General features: G+C 45.6%; 1 protein-coding gene across 5 annotated transcripts in view; it reads right to left on the minus strand.

The window, feature by feature from the left end:
• The window catches only part of NADK (NAD kinase), a 79,041-nt gene that overhangs the window by 51,387 nt on the left and 9,521 nt on the right, over positions 1 to 18,133 (minus strand). The window contains exon 1 of one of the 5 annotated variants that reach the window (XM_075604827.1): positions 14,301 to 14,441. The exons of 3 other annotated variants lie outside the window; for them this stretch is intronic. The gene's annotated coding sequence lies outside the window, so the exon portion shown is untranslated. Of the gene's footprint in view, positions 1 to 4,720; positions 4,870 to 14,300; positions 14,442 to 18,133 lie in introns of those variants that run through there. One more of the 5 variants, XM_075604826.1, reaches the window with a different exon arrangement.

Here is an 18,133-nt window from a genome sequence, read left to right on the forward strand (position 1 = left end):
AGAGAGAGGGCGGGGCTCAAGAGCCAGAGCCTATCAGAAGGGGAAGGGGGCTGTCACTATAGAAATGCTTCATAGATTAGAAACATTACAAATATCTTTAATTTTTTAAATGCTACAAGTATTTTCTCATAGCACAGAACTGATTTATTAAATAAAAAAAAGCTGTGTGTGCTGAGCACGCGCATAGTAAGTGAAACTTCTTTGACTTTTGTCACAGAAATTGTATTTGTGTTGGTGTTGGTGATGTTTTAATTAAAAATCAAAATACAATCTCAATGACAAAATGCAAATAAATTTGACTTAGAATGCGCGTGCTCGGCACACATCCCCTGTATTAGCTATTTGCACTAAGTGTGAATTCCGCGTGTGACTGTGCGTGTGACTGTGCATGTGACTGAGAGTGTGCGTGTGACTGAGAGTGTGCGTGTGACTGAGAGTGTGCGTGTGACTGAGAGTGTGCGTGTGACTGAGAGTGTGCGTGTGACTGAGAGTGTGCGTGTGACTGAGAGTGTGCGTGTGACTGAGAGTGTGCGTGTGTGACTGAGAGTGTGCGTGTGTGACTGAGAGTGTGCGTGTGTGACTGAGAGTGTGCGCGTGTGACTGAGAGTGTGCGCGTGTGACTGAGAGAGTGCGCGTGTGACTGAGAGAGTGCGCGTGTGACTGAGAGTGTGCGTGTGACTGAGAGTGTGCGCGTGTGACTGAGAGTGTGCGCGTGTGACTGAGAGTGTGCGCGTGTGACTGAGAGTGTGCGCGTGTGACTGAGAGTGTGCGCGTGTGACTGAGAGTGTGCGCGTGTGACTGAGAGTGTGCGCGTGTGACTGAGAGTGTGCGCGTGTGACTGAGAGTGTGCGCGTGTGACTGAGAGAGTGCGCGTGTGACTGAGAGAGTGCGCGTGTGACTGAGAGTGCGCGTGTGACTGAGAGTGCGCGTGTGACTGAGAGTGCGCGTGACTGAGAGTGCGCGTGTGACAGAGTGTGCGCATGTGACAGAGTGTGCGTGTGACTGAGAGTGCGCGTGTGACTGAGAGTGCGCGTGTGACTGAGAGTGCGCGTGTGACTGAGAGTGCGCGTGACTGAGAGTGTGCGTGTGACAGAGTGTGCGTGTGACAGAGTGTGCGGGTGACAGAGTGTGCGTGTGACAGAGTGTGCGTGTGACAGAGTGTGCGTGTGACTGAGAGTGTGCGTGTGACTGAGAGTGTGCGTGTGACTATGCGTGTGCGTGTGACTGTGCGTGTGACTATGCGTGTGCGTGTGACTGTACGTGTGCGTCTGACTGTGAGTGTGACTGAGTGCGTCTGACTGTGAGTGTGACTGAGTGTGAGTGTGACTGAGTGTACGTGTGACTGTGAGTGTGCGTGTGAGTGTGACTAAGTGTGCGTGTGACTGTGAGTGTGTGTGGGGGTCAGTGTGTGGGGGTCTGGGGGGGTCAGTCAGTGTGTGTGGGGCTCTGGGGGGGTCAGTGTGTGTGGGGGTCTGGGGGGGTCAGGCAGTGTGTGTGGGGGTCTGGGGGGGTCAGGCAGTGTGTGTGGGGGTCTGGGGGGTCAGGCAGTGTGTGTGGGGGTCTGTCAGTGTGTGTGGGGGTCTGGGGGGTTCAGTCAGTGTGTGTGGGGGTCAGTCAGTGTGTGTGGGTCTCTGGGGGGTCAGTCAGTGTGTGGGGGTCTGGGGTGGTCAGTCAGTGTGTTTGGGGGTCTGGGGGGGTCAGTCAGTGTGTGTGGGGGTCTGGGGGGGTCAGGCAGTGTGTGTGGGGGTCTGTCAGTGTGTGTGGGGGTCTGGGGGGTTCAGTCAGTGTGTGTGGGGGTCTGGGGGGTTCAGTCAGTGTGTGTGGGGGTCTGGGGGGTTCAGTCAGTGTGTGTGGGGGTCTGGGGGGTTAGTCAGTGTGTGTGGGGGTCTGGGGGGGTCAGTCAGTGTGTGTGGGGGTCTGGGGGGGTCAGTCAGTGTGTGTGGGGGTCTGGGGGGGTCAGTCAATGTGTGTGGGGGTCTGGGGGGGTCAGTCAGTGTGTGTGGGGGTCTGGGGGGTTCAGTCAGTGTGTGTGGGTCTCTGGGGGGTCAGTCAGTGTGTGTGGGGGTCTGGGGTGGTCAGTCAGTGTGTTTGGTGGTCTGGGGGGTCAGTCAGTATGTGTGGGGGTCTGGGGGGGTCAGTCAGTGTGTGTGGGGGTCTGGGGGGGTCAGTCAGCGTGTGTGGGGGTCTGGGGGGGTCAGTCAGTGTGTGTGGGGGTCTGGGGGGGTCAGTCAGTGTGTGTGGAGGTCTGAGGGGATCTGTCAGTGTGTGGGGGGGTCCGGGGGGGTCAGTCAGTATGTGGGGGGGTCCGTCAGTGTGTGGGGGGTCCGGGGGGGTCCGTCAGTGTGTGGGGGGTCTGGGGGGGGGGGGGTCCGCGCGGGTTGCGCCCGGGTTTTTGTAACACCGCTTCCTGGGGGGCCCGCAAACGCCCGCGTCACTGGAGGGCTGAATGGCGCCGCTGCCAGCCGCTTCTGCGCATGCGCGGCATGGCAGCGGTAGTGGAAGTTAGGCGGGCACATGTGTGGGCTGGGAGGGAGGTCCCATTCGGGTTAGGAAAGGGGGGGGGGCTGTCCCGGTCGGGCGGTCTCTGCTGTCCCGGTCAGGCGGTCTCTGCTGTCCCGGGCAGCAGACGGGGAACGGCAACACATGTTTACAGCCGTGGCAGCGGGCGGGGAACGGCGCCGCTGCCAACCGCTTCTGCGCATGCGTGGCTTTCCTCCAGTCCCCATGATTACTGAGCATGCGCGGCTTGGCAGCGGATGTGCGGGGGGAATGGCGGCCGTTAGGAGCGGCGCCGGCGGCTATCGCCGCCGCCGCCGCCGCATATGTCATTAGCCATGTGGGGGGAGCAGCGCCCGTTAGGAGCGGCGCCGGCGGCTATCGCTGCCGCCGCCGCATCTGATTTGTGGAGCGGGTGTGATGTCAGTGTTGGGGTCGGGCTGAGCCAGAACACAGCCCGGCCTCAACTGCCAGCACTGACGTCACATCCGTTTCATTTCTGTCTCCACAATCCATTTTTGCCCCATCACGAATGAGGTGCCACTAAGGAAGTTTCACTTCAAAAACACATATAGGATATTGCTTGAACTGCTGCTTTAAATGCTTTTCTCATGGTACACATTTTGCAGCGCTATCTCTGGGGGTACCCTCGGCTCCCAACCTGCACCTTTGTTTATTTACCACTCGAGTTCTCGAAAAAACGTAAATAAATTGAGCCAGGAGTAATGCTAACCCATTTCCAGCTGAAGAATCATGCCGCCATATAACTTGGCAAGCCCATCCTTTGCATTTTCCATAGTTTCAAACATTAACTTCAATGTGCTACCCCGCCCAAAAGCTGCATGTAAATATTAGATGAGTCAGAGGGTCAAAATAATAGTTTGCCATGTGAATGCTGACATGTTCGAGCTGACGATTCTGCATCTGAGGCTCAAGCTTTCTGTACATAATAGTAAACCCCACGACTGTTGTGGTACCCATGATTTCTTGTGATTGCAGTTCAAACAGAATAATCAGTAAAAGCGTAAGCCTTACGTATTGAACTTTTGTGTTAAGCATTGCGCACTAATTGTATTCCCCTAAGGCCTAGGACATAGTACATTCAGTGTCGCTGAGGCGGGCTGAGCCGCGCTGAACAGATGCACAAAGCCCCTGCATCTGTAATCAGCGCAGCTATAGTTTCTCCCTCCGCATGCGCACTGATGAGTGCGGAGGCTGAGAAACTTGGAACAGACACCCAAGTTTGAAATTTGCCGCTCGGGGAAGCGGAGGAGCGGTCACGTGACCGCTCCCGTCCAATGTAAGCGGGGGACTAGCCCCGCCTCCCCATCCGCCTCCTGGCACGCCCCCGCTCCGCCCCCTGAGCGCGCTCACTGCCTCGCCTGCAAGAACAGGAAAAGCATAATTTTCAGCAGGCGAGGCAGAGCAGGAGCGCGCCTCAGCGAGCTTCAAGGCCACTAGGTCCCAGGCCTAAGGCTGCGGCCAGGGTGAATGAGCACGCTGGCGCTCGAGCACAGTACTCATTTTGCTTGGGGGGTTTGTGGCCAGCCAGTTGCGCGTCGGGGGGGCGCAGCCATGACGTCACGGAGCTGGGCGAACCGCTCACGTGACGCGGCAGAAACAAATTTACTCTGCAACAGCTGAGCGCCGTGCGCACTCACGCAGGACAAACATTGTAGCAATGTGATTGATCGCGCCGAGTGTGAATGCATGCGCCCGCTCGGCTTCCCCCTGGCCGCAGCCTAAAGCAGCAATGCCGCCTAAACATTTTTTCAGCTTAGCTCAACTAGGTGGTTTTTCTTGTCCCCTGAACTACGGGAGCGCTGTAGTTCAGGGGATGTCCCAATACAAAAACAATGCATGGTACAGTTACTCTGCATTCAAGGGCTCACGGGCAATTATGCACGTGTGGTCCTTTCAATTTTCCAGAGCACTACGCAGTCTATTGGGGATATTAATTCAAACTGTAGTAGTTCTGATGGTGTATCGCACTGAAACGCCTATTTGCCCAGACGCTCAAATTGATACTCATTACAATAATTGCACTATAACTCCTTCCCGTCTCTTTCTACGGACACTCCTCAAGTCCCTAACTTTCTCACACACAGAGCAATACTGGAAATGGATTTTGGTACATTGACAGCATGAAAATGCTCTAGTTTTACCGCAAAGTAATTTGATACATAGACACCCTCTCTCCTCCCCTGCTCCCCCAAGAACTTACCACTGAATGTCTCCTGAACAAGGAAGTTCCTGGTGGTACTGCAAAGTTCCACTGAGCAGGAGACAATAAAGTCCTGACACTTAACACCAACAGAGACAGAGCCAATGTGAAAACAGATGGAACTTGTAATATTGGAAGCCCAACCCTAAATGCTCCTTTGACTACTGCTAGTTAAAAAAAAAAAAACTTTAGCATCAGATTTGTAGAACCAATCCCAAGTGGGAAATCATTTAAAGATTCCACATGCACTGCTGATGTGTCATTGTTTTATCATTCCCTGCCTTTATTGCAACATTTTGCAGGTGCGTCCAGCACAGGAAGTATCCATATATAAAAGGAAGATACAATAATTAAATGCCAAGAAGGAAGATCTATAAACAAATGTTGCAATACAGGACTGTAAGGAAATGCCCAGAATAAAATGAATACGCATTGTAGGCTTGCAGGAACTTCCAATACTGGTTAGTAGGGTGTACAGAGGCCAACACGTTTCTCCTCTCACCACAAATCATTTCCATATGTAGCTTCATAGTTTCAATCTGGTCATTTTAATAGAAAGGTTGCACCCTCCGTTGGTTTTGGAAAAACACAAACAAACATAGTCTTCCGCTCCCCATTCCAACTAAAGAACTTACATTTTTAATGTACAAGAGTCAAGAGAATTCAATTTTCTATACTTGTAATGGATGCCATGACGTTTATTTGGAACTGTTGAAGATTTTACAAGCTCGTAGCTGAACCATTGGTCGTATTAATATTGATGGAAAATTAGCTGGTATCAAACTAGAGACTCGACTGCAGAAGCTCTTCTCTGTCTTTTAAAATCTAATTTAATAACATCACTAAGTACTCTCTCTGAAGCTTTACCAATAGTTGGCACAGCCTTATAACAAAAATTATAAGCTAAAGAAGTAAAATTCAGGGCATTATTGAAAAGCCTGCTCTCTGATTGGTTAAATTCCGGGCATTATTCAATCAGTAATGCCCTGAATTTCAGCAGTTTGCAAAGTGCAGTTTTCAATCTGTTTATTTCCAGCCAATCAGCTTTCAGAACAGCTGGGACAGGGCAGGGGATTGGTTTGAATTAAGTATTGAGACAGGGCAGGGGATTGGTCAGGATGTATAAGCCACGGTTTGACTCCTCCCCCTCCCCCCCTCCCGAGCTGACAGATTTTCTGAGCAGATTCAGTTGAATTGGGTGGGGGAGAGACTGCAAAGAAGTAAGTGTGTTGTGTATAGAGGTGCAGTGTGTGTGTGTGGGGGGGGGGGGGTGTAGAGGTGCTGTGTTGTGTGTAGAGGTGGGGGGGAGAGTGCAAAGTTTAGTAAGTGGCTGCATTTTTGATTGTGGCTGCAGTGTGTGTGTGTGTGTGTGTGTGTGTGTGTGTGTGTGTGTGTGTGTGTGTGTGTGTGTGTTGTGCCGTTGTATGTGTAGCAGCAGTTTGTGTGAGTGTAGAGCTGATGTGTGTGTGTGTGTGTGTGTGTGTGTGTATAGAGCTCCAGTGTGTGTGTGTGTGTCAGTAGCAGTGTTTATGGGTGTAGCATGTGTGTGTAGCATCAGAGTTTGTGTGTGTAGAGCTGCTGTGTGTGTAGAGCTGCTGCTGCTGTGTGTGTAGAGGTGCTGTGTAGTGAGTGTAGAGGAGGTGCTGTGTTGTGTGTCTAGAGCTCCGGTGTGTGTGTGTGTGTGTGTGTGTGTGTGTGTAGAGGCACTGTGTTGTGTGTGGTGTGCTGTTTTGTGTGTGTGTGTGTGTGTGTGTGTGTGTGTGTGTGTGTACACAGAGGGGGCGGCAGTGTGTGGATATAGATATCTGCAGTGTAAGCGTATATAGAGGTGGTTTCATGTATTTACCATTTTATTTTAATAAAAAAATCTATGTAACTATACAAAAGTGTCTATTATTTATGAAATAAGCCTACATTTAGCCTATAATAGTAATAATCCCCTAAGAACAGGGCATTATTGGCCAGTAATGCCCTGTTCTTCAGGGATTATTACTTAAATACACAAGCAAAGGTATTGGTTGATCCAGCAATAAAGACCAAAAATTTAAAGGAAATTGCCAAGCAATATATTTAAGACTTCTTCAGCACTAAAAAGGTAAACATATTTGACTGTCCACGAACCTGTCCCTGAAACTGATCAGAATGTACACTTGATACAAGCATTAGGATAGATATATATATATATATATATATATATATATATATTGTACGCTCTTATGGACAGGGCCCACATTACCTTCTGTACCTGTTTGCCCTAGCGTGTCCTTACTTGTATATCATTCAGTTTATGTAATTGATATCACTCTATACCCCCACTGTACCGCTCTGCGAAATATGTTGGGGCTTTAGCAATACAGGAGAGATAGATGGATAGATGGCTGGAAAGGTGAGCAGTGCTCTGTTTTTCTTAATATTATTTGTTGTGTATGTGCTGTGGAAAACGGAGGCACACGCTATCTGAGGACAGAAGATAATATCCAGAAGACCAACCAAATGTGAGTTTATTACTCCTCTCATCTACATCACTTACAATCTATCCACTTCGATGTGTATATGCCTGGACACAAGTGCGTGGGGATTCTTACTGCAGTGTTTGTGGAACCCTAGCCAGCTATTCGAATTACAGTGGATTAGTAGTGTTAATATTATTGGAAGTGTTGGTATATTATAAAAGATACCCAAGGGTAATACACCGAAAAAGTCCAAAAGGGTTATATTATGCTTATGTAAGCTAATGAGCCTATAGCTAGAGCACCACACAGCTTTCTTCAATAGGAAAGGGGAAGCACACCATGTACAAACTAGCTCACAAATTGGCAAGTGTGCACATCTTAAGTAATGTATAAAAATATACTTCACCAAATCCTAGGATCAAGGGAAGCAGACAGCACTGGAAGTTAATTTTTTTAATTTTATACATAATCAATTATGTATTAAAATAAATTTTGTCTGGTCACTCCCAGTGCTGTCTACAGTTCAAGGATCGTCATCTACTGTAAGACAAGGCCTGGACAGTCCATGTAAATTTAGGCAGAAAGTAAGCTGCTCTCTTGATACTCAGCCAGCCAAGAAGTTCCGGATATATTTTATATTCACGGGGATATTCACAAAGTAATACCGGAGACTGGATACTTCCACACGACACAGGAACTTCTTGGCTGGCTGAGTATCAACAGAGCAGCTTTCTTTCTCCTTAAATTTACATGGACTGTCCAGGTCTCGTCTTACAGTGCGATGACGATCCTTATCTGTAAATATTTTTTGCGCAACTTACACAACTTCAGTTTACCCTGCCTTTAGGCCTATTTTTGCATTAGGGATAATTTTGTGCTATACTTTGATGTATTAAGACTATATATATGAACTAGCACACATTGTTTGCAGTTATTTCCTGCCTACATGTTAACATCTGCAATTTACCGTCTGTCTAGCCTATACATGTTTTGTTCCACCATGATACTCTGACCGGCTGGTCTTTGAAGTCTGGGAGGTATGAGGCAATCTTGGTTGATTCCTCTCTCCAGTGTGTAATTTCATTAGATATAACATACTGTAGTACTGAAAGAATTGTGTGGTTCAGGTGTGCATTTATTAGTATATCTTGAGGCTTGATAGCATCTCAGAATTGTGAGGACATGAGGGACATGTTTTGAATATATTTTAGGGAGTGTGTAATAAATGGTTTATAGTTTCTTGTATACCAGAGTGCTCATTTTTGTGATGTTTCTCTCTAGTTGGCATTACTATTATCCCTGTAGCACCATCAGGGGTTACATATTTTTTACCTTACCGTACAGTGCAGACAATGTATGATGTTGTAACAAATAAAGCCCTGAATTTAGCTCATAATTTTCCGATTTTTTTTTTGATAATTACATGCAGAGCTCACACGGTATAGTATGTATGGTCAACTTATTTCAAATTGGTTTCTTAAACTATATTAACTTGCTAAATAGCTAAACTCCAGATCAATACTGCATGGCCCTGGAGCAGAGTAGCTGTTATGTCAGGACTCGGTTGGAGCAGTTGAAAGTTCAGACACAGACAATGACGTATGCAAATCAATGCGTTGCAGGCCCCTCTGGCAGCAAGAGGGCTGAACTAGGTAGTATTTTTTTTACTCAGAGACTGTAATTACAGCCAAGGAATACAGCAACGTGATCATTATTTCTAATAATGCAGTGGCTGCAGTGGCACACACAGCAGAGTTTAGGCCAGGATAAGCTTTTTGTTCTTGGAGCTGAATGACGTTCACTTGTCTTTCCACAAGCATGCATCTCGAAATCAGAGCCAATCGCCCATATATTCTACTATACTAAACACCCACACATACAGTTATAACAACCAAAGCTGAAAAGAAGAATTGTGCAAGCTATCACCTGCCTACTTCACCTGTGGCCAAGTCTCCGGGAGAAACATGTTGCCAACCATAGTGCAAGTTATCCACTCCTGTCAAAGAACCAGCTTCAACTCTGTCCCTTCAGTAGAAGAACTCTATGTAAAGTGGGAGTTAGTCTAATTGAATAAATTAACAAAGCGCGTTATCAATAAATTAGACAACTCAAGGTTTGGGTGGCCATCAAGGATGTGCTATTGGGTAACATTTATTTATTTACAAACTGATCTTGTGAATATCCTTGATGGTTTTTTATATTTGCATGGCAGTGCTACCTATTGGGACATCTCAGGAAGAGCCGTTTGAAGTCTAGAAAGCTTATGTAGAAAAACCATCTAAGAACTTTCATGTTGGTATCACAATCAGCATAACAATTTCCCAAGATCAACACAGTTATGCAATAACCCCCCCCCCCCCCCCCCTTGAAGACCTACACTCCACAAACTGCAAATAATCATTCAATGTATGGTTATGTAATGTGACACGTCTATAGGGAGAAGCTCAGATACTAATCTAAATCACAGTAAACAATCACGAAAAGGGGGATTTTTTTCCATCCGATTAGTTCAGGGAAATCCAGGTCAAGAAACAGGAGGTTAGTGTTGAAAAACAACGTGACAATTGAGAAAGGATGTCCTACTATTTACACGTTCCTGACATGGCGAAGGAAACATTCATCTTCCTCCTTGCATTGTATAAGGACAAAAGAAGATTACACATGAGAAGGGGCGAGTCCATGAACAGTGACAGGGAAGGAATATGCAAATAGGTGATGAGGGGAAAGTTCCAGAGCAAACGGATGTGCCGTAAATAGAGGGCGTCAGCAAGCAACCCAAATAGAGAGAGGTAACCACGGTCTCCTTGCTCTCTAACTTTCATATCTGTTCTGACGGTAGGGGGTAACCAGGCTCTCAAATAAAAGGTTAAGCCCATTTTGGTTACCCCTGATCCGTGTACAAGGGTCCAAGAGTGTTAGCGCTTGGGCCCGGTAACATTGTACAATGCCAATATATTGTATTTAATAAAAGATCAATTTAGCAACCACTACAGCAGAAGTTAATGAAAAATCCCAGCTGAACCGCAGATGGTGAGTGGAACACCATGACCACACTGGCGCAGAACGAAAGAATGCTGCTGCAGGCAAAAGTATATATCGATACTCACGATGCAGTAAGCAGCTGCTGTATGCAAGGCACCTTGGTTCCGGAAGGCGTACTTCAATCCCAATGAGAAGGCAAAAATAGAGGGGTAGAAGGTAGAGCACAGCAAAAAATACTATAGGCTGGAGGCAAGAATCAAAAGGATTAATAGGCATGACAGCCACAAAAATCGGACACACAAGTGAAGTTCCCTGACGCGCTTGTCGCCGTGGAGGCGCTTTATCAAAGAGCAGGGCCGAGTTCAGGGTGGCTGCAAGCGCGCACACGTCCGTCGCAATTTCGGGTTGTACGGTGGGAGTGATTACAACCGAAATTATATTTGGGGCTACAGTCACGTCACTGGAGCTGGTTCTGTGAACCAGCTCCATGACACGTTCGCCACACCCCCAGACACCGCGACCCAACTCCTTGCAGGCACATATCCTGCGAGCCTCCCCCGCACGCTCCAGCAGCTCATGGACGCTCGCGGCCGCAGCATCCACCCTGAACTTGGCCTAACCCACATTCCGACACTCACTGCTTAAATAGCGGTTACCTGTTGTGAAAGTAAGTAACGTCCAAAAGTGTCTAATTATGTTAATGTTGCTTAAACAGGTGTAGGACGGAAGACAACAGGTTAGATCAAAAAGATCAATTTAGCAACCACTACAGCAGAAGTTAATGAAAGAAATCTAAAAAACTGCTTTGTGTGTGGACATCAGTGTCAGCCCCACTGCCAAACCGCACAAGCAAACAGTGTCCAACCTCCAAACATCACATACGCAACTAAACTGAAACATAGTAAATAAAACAATATATTGAATCATACAAATAGTTGCAAAACCATATTAAAACCAGAAACATACATACAGAATATATTGGAGCTAAAATTAACCCCTCATAGAAAATTGTGGAATAAGGAAACGTGCCCGACGAGGGGTGCTCCATTGCTCCTTGGCTTTTAACTCTCGGGCAGCCGGGCCATCTGTCTTTCCCCACTGTCTACTTGCTCCACAAGGGCACCCGGTGAGGTGGTTACCGCATTACTCCACACATACTTGGCTTATCGCAGAGGAGCGCAAACTTTTCCTGCTGCGCCCCCGTCTGGCCTGTGCCGAAGCTGTGCCCACCCCCTCCTACATTCCAGTCGCGTCAAATGACACTCCGGGGTCATGTGACGTCAGGTCACGTGACCCGCGGCTCATCTGATGCCGGTGAAGTCACATGACCCTGCGTGTCATTTGACGCTGCGTTGCCATGGAGACGCGTCACAGCGTCTGAATCCCGGCAAGTTTTTTTTTTATTGCAAAGGCCTCACGCGATCCCCCGCCATTAAATGCCTGGGGGAAGAGTGCGGGACCTCTGCAACAGACTGCAACCCCCAGAAAAATTTTGAGCCCCGCTGGCTTATCGGATGGACTTTTATCTGCCTTAGAATTTATGCTTCCGGCTATACATTGTTCATGTTGTACCTCAGTTGTTTCGTCATCAACTTTTATACCTAAGTGGATTTATTCAGATGCACCCAGTGTTTGTAGCAGCGAATCAGGGAATTTCCCCCCAATTTTTTCGATCTTTGTAATTTATGCCCTGAAATGTCACTCTCAAAACATAAGTAAAAAATGACTACGGGTGAAGACCCTACCTCACTGATTAAATATTGTTCCGAACACAAGCATAGTGCAGCCCCCATCAGGATTATGGGTATAGATACCACTTTCTTGTGGGGGGGCGAGGGAGAGAGGGGGACACTCGACTGCTTCAGTGGGAGTGTTTTTGGATCTGTCACCTTTTGCTTCTTATCCATTTTAACATGGACCGTATAATCTTATGCCGCTGCATTAGGCCATGCGCGCCCCACCAAAACAAAGTAATGTTGGCAATTGAGTGTGCACACAGTGCGTGCGACAGACGTGTCCAAGCGTGCGAATTTCAAACAGATCTGAGAAATTTAATTTTTCCAGGCGACGGCCACGTCAGCGGTTCAGCCAATGAGGCGAATCGCTCACGTGATATCATGACCACACCTTCCACCACGCCTACCTGTTGCATACCGATGCCTCCTGCCTGCAGCGCAGGTTTCAGGCGTGCGCATCGCCCTAGTGACATCACAAGGGAGTGCGCGCGCACTGCCGGAGCTGGTATAATCAAGGCCTTGCGCAGCTTTTCAGCAAAGCGTGGGTTAAAGAAGTGCATAGCCCCTAAACCTATACTCACAAACAGCTGTTTCCACCTTTTGAGTCTCAGTGTGAGGATAGTCGTGCTGGCGTTGCAATAAAGTTGGTTGGTACAATTCTCATAATATGGTCAATGGGGAGTGCTTATTGATATGCATATGATTTTTATATTTATGTGCAGTATTGTGGTTATATTTATAAATATACATCGTCATAATACTTTTTCTTTTATTTCAGGAATATGCTGGATCACCACGATGCTCCCAATTGTTGCCATTTATATTTTCTATGCGTTTTTTGTATTTGTTGCGGTTATTATCACCATCATGTTTGAACAAATCACTTAGGCTACGGCCCCAGTATTCACTGTTGCACGCGCGCCTGGCGGGGTGACGGCGTGTGCACGTGTGAAAGCCACGATCTGCGGTCTCACTACTCAATAAATCTCTGCGACGGGATGTGCGTCAAGGGGGCGTGGCCAGAACGTAACCTCTTCTGTGCTCTGATTGGCTGCGATTTCCTTCTCTATGATTGGCTTGAGAAACTCTGCCCTATCATTGGTTGTCACGGACCCACATGACGCTGTCGCTAGTCGTAAACACAATTTACTGGTCTTCTGAAAATCTCGTCGTGCAACACAGCTGCAAATTGCACACGAAGGCAGCTAGTGGGCCCGGCCCGATTGAGGGGCGGGTCTTGTTCCTGGCGTGTGCACCCAGCTGGAACTGGGGACCTAGCCTTAGCTATCCTTTCCAGCTTTTTGTTTGTGAATGGGTTAGATACAGATCCGGGTGTCCCAGGTGGGTGGGGTTTGCTTCCATGTATTGCAGAGCGATTGTCCTGCCGCGGCACCTGATGACGTCACATACGTGTGTAAATTGTTTTTGGATTTTATGTATTTTAAATCCCCGATGAAGGTCCAAGTTATGGACTGAAACGTCAGCATCGTGTATTTTTAATGCTGTTCTAATAACCTCATTTTGAAGTGAAACTTCTTTGCGGGCACCTACTAAATTTTCAGAAGACGAAAATGCGTAACGGAAGTAAGGCACGTGTACGAGCGCCCCCGCTGGCTAATCTCACAGTACTAAAAATTGTTGCCGAAAAAGCGATCAGGCGAGTTCACGAGCCCCGCGCAGAAGCGGCAAGCACCGTTTGCTCATGCGCAGAGAACTTTCACATACAATGTGCGTGCTCGGCACAAGTGTGATATAAGGAGAAGGAGGGGGGGGCTAAAATGCAGGCACATGTAAACACATTCATTCATAGATGAAATTATATTAAAGAAGGCTTCAGAAACTTACTCTAACCACACAAGAGATCCTTCAGACAGTACATATTCCCTACATTAGCTATGAATATGCAATAAAAATACTTATGAACAGTTAGCTTCGATTCACAGCTCACAACATATATTTTAAAAAGTACTATAAAGTGAAAGAACCGTCTACACCACATTAATAAGTTAATACTTAACTCCTTTGCTGGTGGGGGGCGGGGTGAGGGGGGGTAGGAGCAATTTAGTCCAAAAAGACCAACTCCAAAGACCACAATAAATAGGGATGGGTTATTTTATAATAAGTATTGAAAAACTCAACGGTCACCCACTTCTAAGGAATAAATCACATACTATTTGACAGCAATATCTGTGCAAAACATACTGGAATACTGCGCAATGATACGAGATCAGAATAAGAAAATAAATAGGTTAAGTATTTTTTAAATATATTATTCAGACTAGCAGAAGAAGCCTTTTAAACAGCACTATCCTATATACAGAAGTTCCATAAAGCAGTGCAGTGATTAATACACATGTATTCTACAGATCTCATACAACCCCCCCAAGTAAGTACGTATATATGGGTTACCTCTCGCCAGCAGCATTTCTTCCACATATTAAGAGAGGCCATCCCATGCTATCCATATGGACAACATTTACAAAGACAACAGCTTAATCCTCACAAGAAAATGCAGCAACTGTCCCTACAGGTGCCCTCTGCTCTGGCTCTCCGGTCACCAACACGCATGCAGTTAATATTTAACGCAGCTTTAACTGCTTAACAGGAAAAATCAGACATCACTCCACAGCTCCAGATTGAAGAAGCACTATACGGACTCGGACACTTTTATAAGGGATTAGGTACTGTAGGTTGTTTTGAAGAAGGACACAATGGCACTGTGGTATTCTGACCCCTTAGTACTTACAGACAGTAACAGGTGGGGGGAAAGGCAGCCTAAGCTTGGTACCAGTACTTATTAGGCCAAGGTGCATTAATCACCCACAACATTCACTGCTCAGGCACTTAATCTGTGATCAATGGTAACTCCCAATGAATAGAGGGCAACAAACCTTTCTATAGATTTCTATGCCAATGCTGCTGACAAACAATTCCCATAAAAACAAAAAGCATACTCTAATTAAAATTTTGCACAGAAACAGTCCCCTATGTTCCAGATGCAAGTAAATTCCCACCTAGCTTACAAAATCGTTTTGATAAATAACCTAAGTCATTGTCCATAGTGCAGACGCAAGCGACGGAGCGCATGAAGTCGCATGCACCTGTTGCCTGAGCGATCTGTGGACTCTGATAGCTCATGACGGAGAGGCGTGGCCGTGACGTCACGAGGCTGGTTCACCCTCATTGGCTGAACCGCTCACGTGACGCGGCCGTCACGTGAAAAAAAGAAATAATTTGTCTGTTCAAAAATCTGCTGCGCAGTCGCTCTTCCTCATCGCTCACACTATGGACACAGCCTAACAAGTTACAGACACTCCAATAAACACTGCATTCATCCTATCCTACGTTTCTATGTTTTCTATGGAGATAGATATTTTTCTTTTAATCAGGAGCCTAAAAAGTAAAATGCATATTTGCCAGCCTACTGGAGCAGTTTCTGTAGAAGTTCAAACATGTTCTGCACAATCCAGTGACATGCAACAATAAGGTGATGTTAAAGGAAATACAATTTCAGCTCACCAAGCGTGAAACCGAAAAAGTATTTTAAAATACGTTCTTGAAAGGCACACACTTAAACGATGACATATCTGAAATCTCATCAGTGCTATTCAATATTTTGGGTCCTTCAAGAAACTGCAACATTTCTGAATATGAACTCAGAAAGAGATAACTTAAGCTACTACAGGCACCTCAGGTGTTACAGTGAGATTTTGGTATTATAAATTTGCTGAAAGGATTCAGTTTCACTACGCATCTCTTAGGCCCTTACTCTATATTGTCCTAAGCATCAGTTACTGGTGATTTCAACCGAAAATTCCCATTGACGGCAATTAGGTTTTTTGGTGTGTTCTGCGTTTCCTTTGGTGAGTTACCAAGTCATGTATTATTAGCAGAAGTTATGGAAAGAGTTACTTAACCTAGTCTAATTACTCAACAACACAGGCAAAATAAAACTGGACATATTCCACTCAAGATCAATTTTAAAAGAAATGAAGGCATTTGAGTATTACACAAAGTGCAAATAGTTTCTAATCGTAAGAAAAAGACCAATGTAAAACAAAATTAGACCACATGCACTGGTCAGCAATTAAGCTAATTTTCCTGATCTCACACTACAATAAGACCAGATAAAAATATCTTTCAACATACCAAGTTCCTACTGTCACATCCCCCAAATCTTAGCTACCATTAGTTGTTATCCTCGAAACCTTCAACACTATTCCTACCACTTCCCTGTCACGCCTCACACGGCTGATCCAATCTCACATGGAATGCTGACCATCAGGTTTTGTCTGTGTAACAAGTAAACACAAAAAACATTATATTTGAACGTGCTATACACACCACTTAGAATAAACAGTGAAAAATTATATATATATATATATATATATATATATATATATATATATATATATATATATATATATATATATATATATATATATAATATATATATAAATATATCATAGAAAAAGAACAAAAAGCACTCCGTAATAATAGTCACTGGTGTGGGTGCAGATCCTATAATGAAGAATAAGCAATACGATACCGTTTGGAAACGAAATCAGCAGGCAGCACTCCAGAATTGAACAAACAAGTGTATTGAAAAAATAAACACAAAACCAACGTTTCGGTCCACGAATGGGACCTTTGTCAAGGTGGTTGACAAAGGTCCCATTCGTGGACCGAAACGTTGGTTTTGTGTTTATTTTTTCAATACACTTGTTTGTTCAATTCTGGAGTGCTGCCTGCTGATTTCATTTCCAAACGGTATCGTATTGCATATGCATGCATATGCATGCATATGCATGTATATATATATATATATATATATATATATATATATATGCATGCATATATATATATATATATATATATATATATATATATATATAAAATCAAAAAATAAATAGATGATACCGTTCTGTGGCTAACGAAATGCTTTTATTTGTGTGAGCTTTCGAGATACACTGATCTCTTCTTCCGGTGATGTTACAATGAATGAAGCAAGCAAAGGGTATACTTAAAAACAGTGTCTCTTGGAATGTTTATACCTCCACACACACATATATATATATATATATGTGTGGAGGTATCAACATTCCAAGAGACACTGTTTTTATGTATACCCTTTGCTTGCTTCATTCATTGTAACATCGCCGGAAGAAGAGATCAGTGTATCTCGAACGCGTTTCGGAAGTTGCTTCCGACCGAACCGGACGTGACGGAGCTCACGGAGCCACCGGCACAGACTCCCACAGCTGGGGAGACAGTCCTTACATCGGCGTCACAGAAGGATCGGAAGCGGTGAATAAAAAAAAAATCACGGGAATAGAATAGAATATGGAAACAGTGCTAATACAAAGCCAGATGGTGGACATGGAAAGGAACATGGACTCACTAATTCTGTCATCAAGGTTATCAGCCAAAACAGTGATAGCAAGTCACTGGAAGTAAAATACCCCCCCCCCTCCACACACACACACACACACACACACACACACACACACACACACACACACAATAGTTCAAAACATAAAAATGATATAATGATAATGGAAAAACTTTCCAGCCTAATTCGGGACTGATACAATAGCTTTATTAGGATCTGGGAACCATGCTTGGTGGAAACTGAACCAGAATTAATATCGGATAGAGAAGGACGGAGAAGTTGGAACGCAATATAAGTATTGTTGGCAATTTCATTATAACGAAAAAGCGAACATGTATGACATTATCTTTATTGTTTGCAATCAACTGGAATGCCTTCCCCCTCTTTTCTGTTTCCCCATCCCCCACTCAATTTGTAAAACCAATAAAAAATACAAAAAAAAAAAAAGAAAGAGACAGAGACAGAGACAGAGACAGAGAGAGAGAGAGAGAGAGAGAGAGAGAGAGAGAGAGACACAGAGACACAGAGACAGACACAGAGACAGAGACAGAGAGAGACAGAGACACAGAGACACAGAGACAGAGAGAGACAGAGACACAGAGACACAGAGACACAGAGAGAGACAGAGACAGACAGAGAGACAGAGAGAGAGACAGAGAGAGAGAGAGACAGAGAGAGAGACAGAGAGAGAGAGAGAGAGAGACAGAGACAGAGAGACAGAGACAGAGAGACAGAGACAGAGAGAGAGAGAGAGAGAGACACAGAGACAGAGACAGAGAGAGACACAGAGACAGAGAGAGACACAGAGACAGAGAGAGACACAGAGACAGAGAGAGACACAGAGACAGAG

The sequence above is a fragment of the Ascaphus truei genome, chromosome 6 (genome assembly GCF_040206685.1).
Source record: "Ascaphus truei isolate aAscTru1 chromosome 6, aAscTru1.hap1, whole genome shotgun sequence".
Classification (NCBI taxonomy): domain Eukaryota; kingdom Metazoa; phylum Chordata; class Amphibia; order Anura; family Ascaphidae; genus Ascaphus; species Ascaphus truei.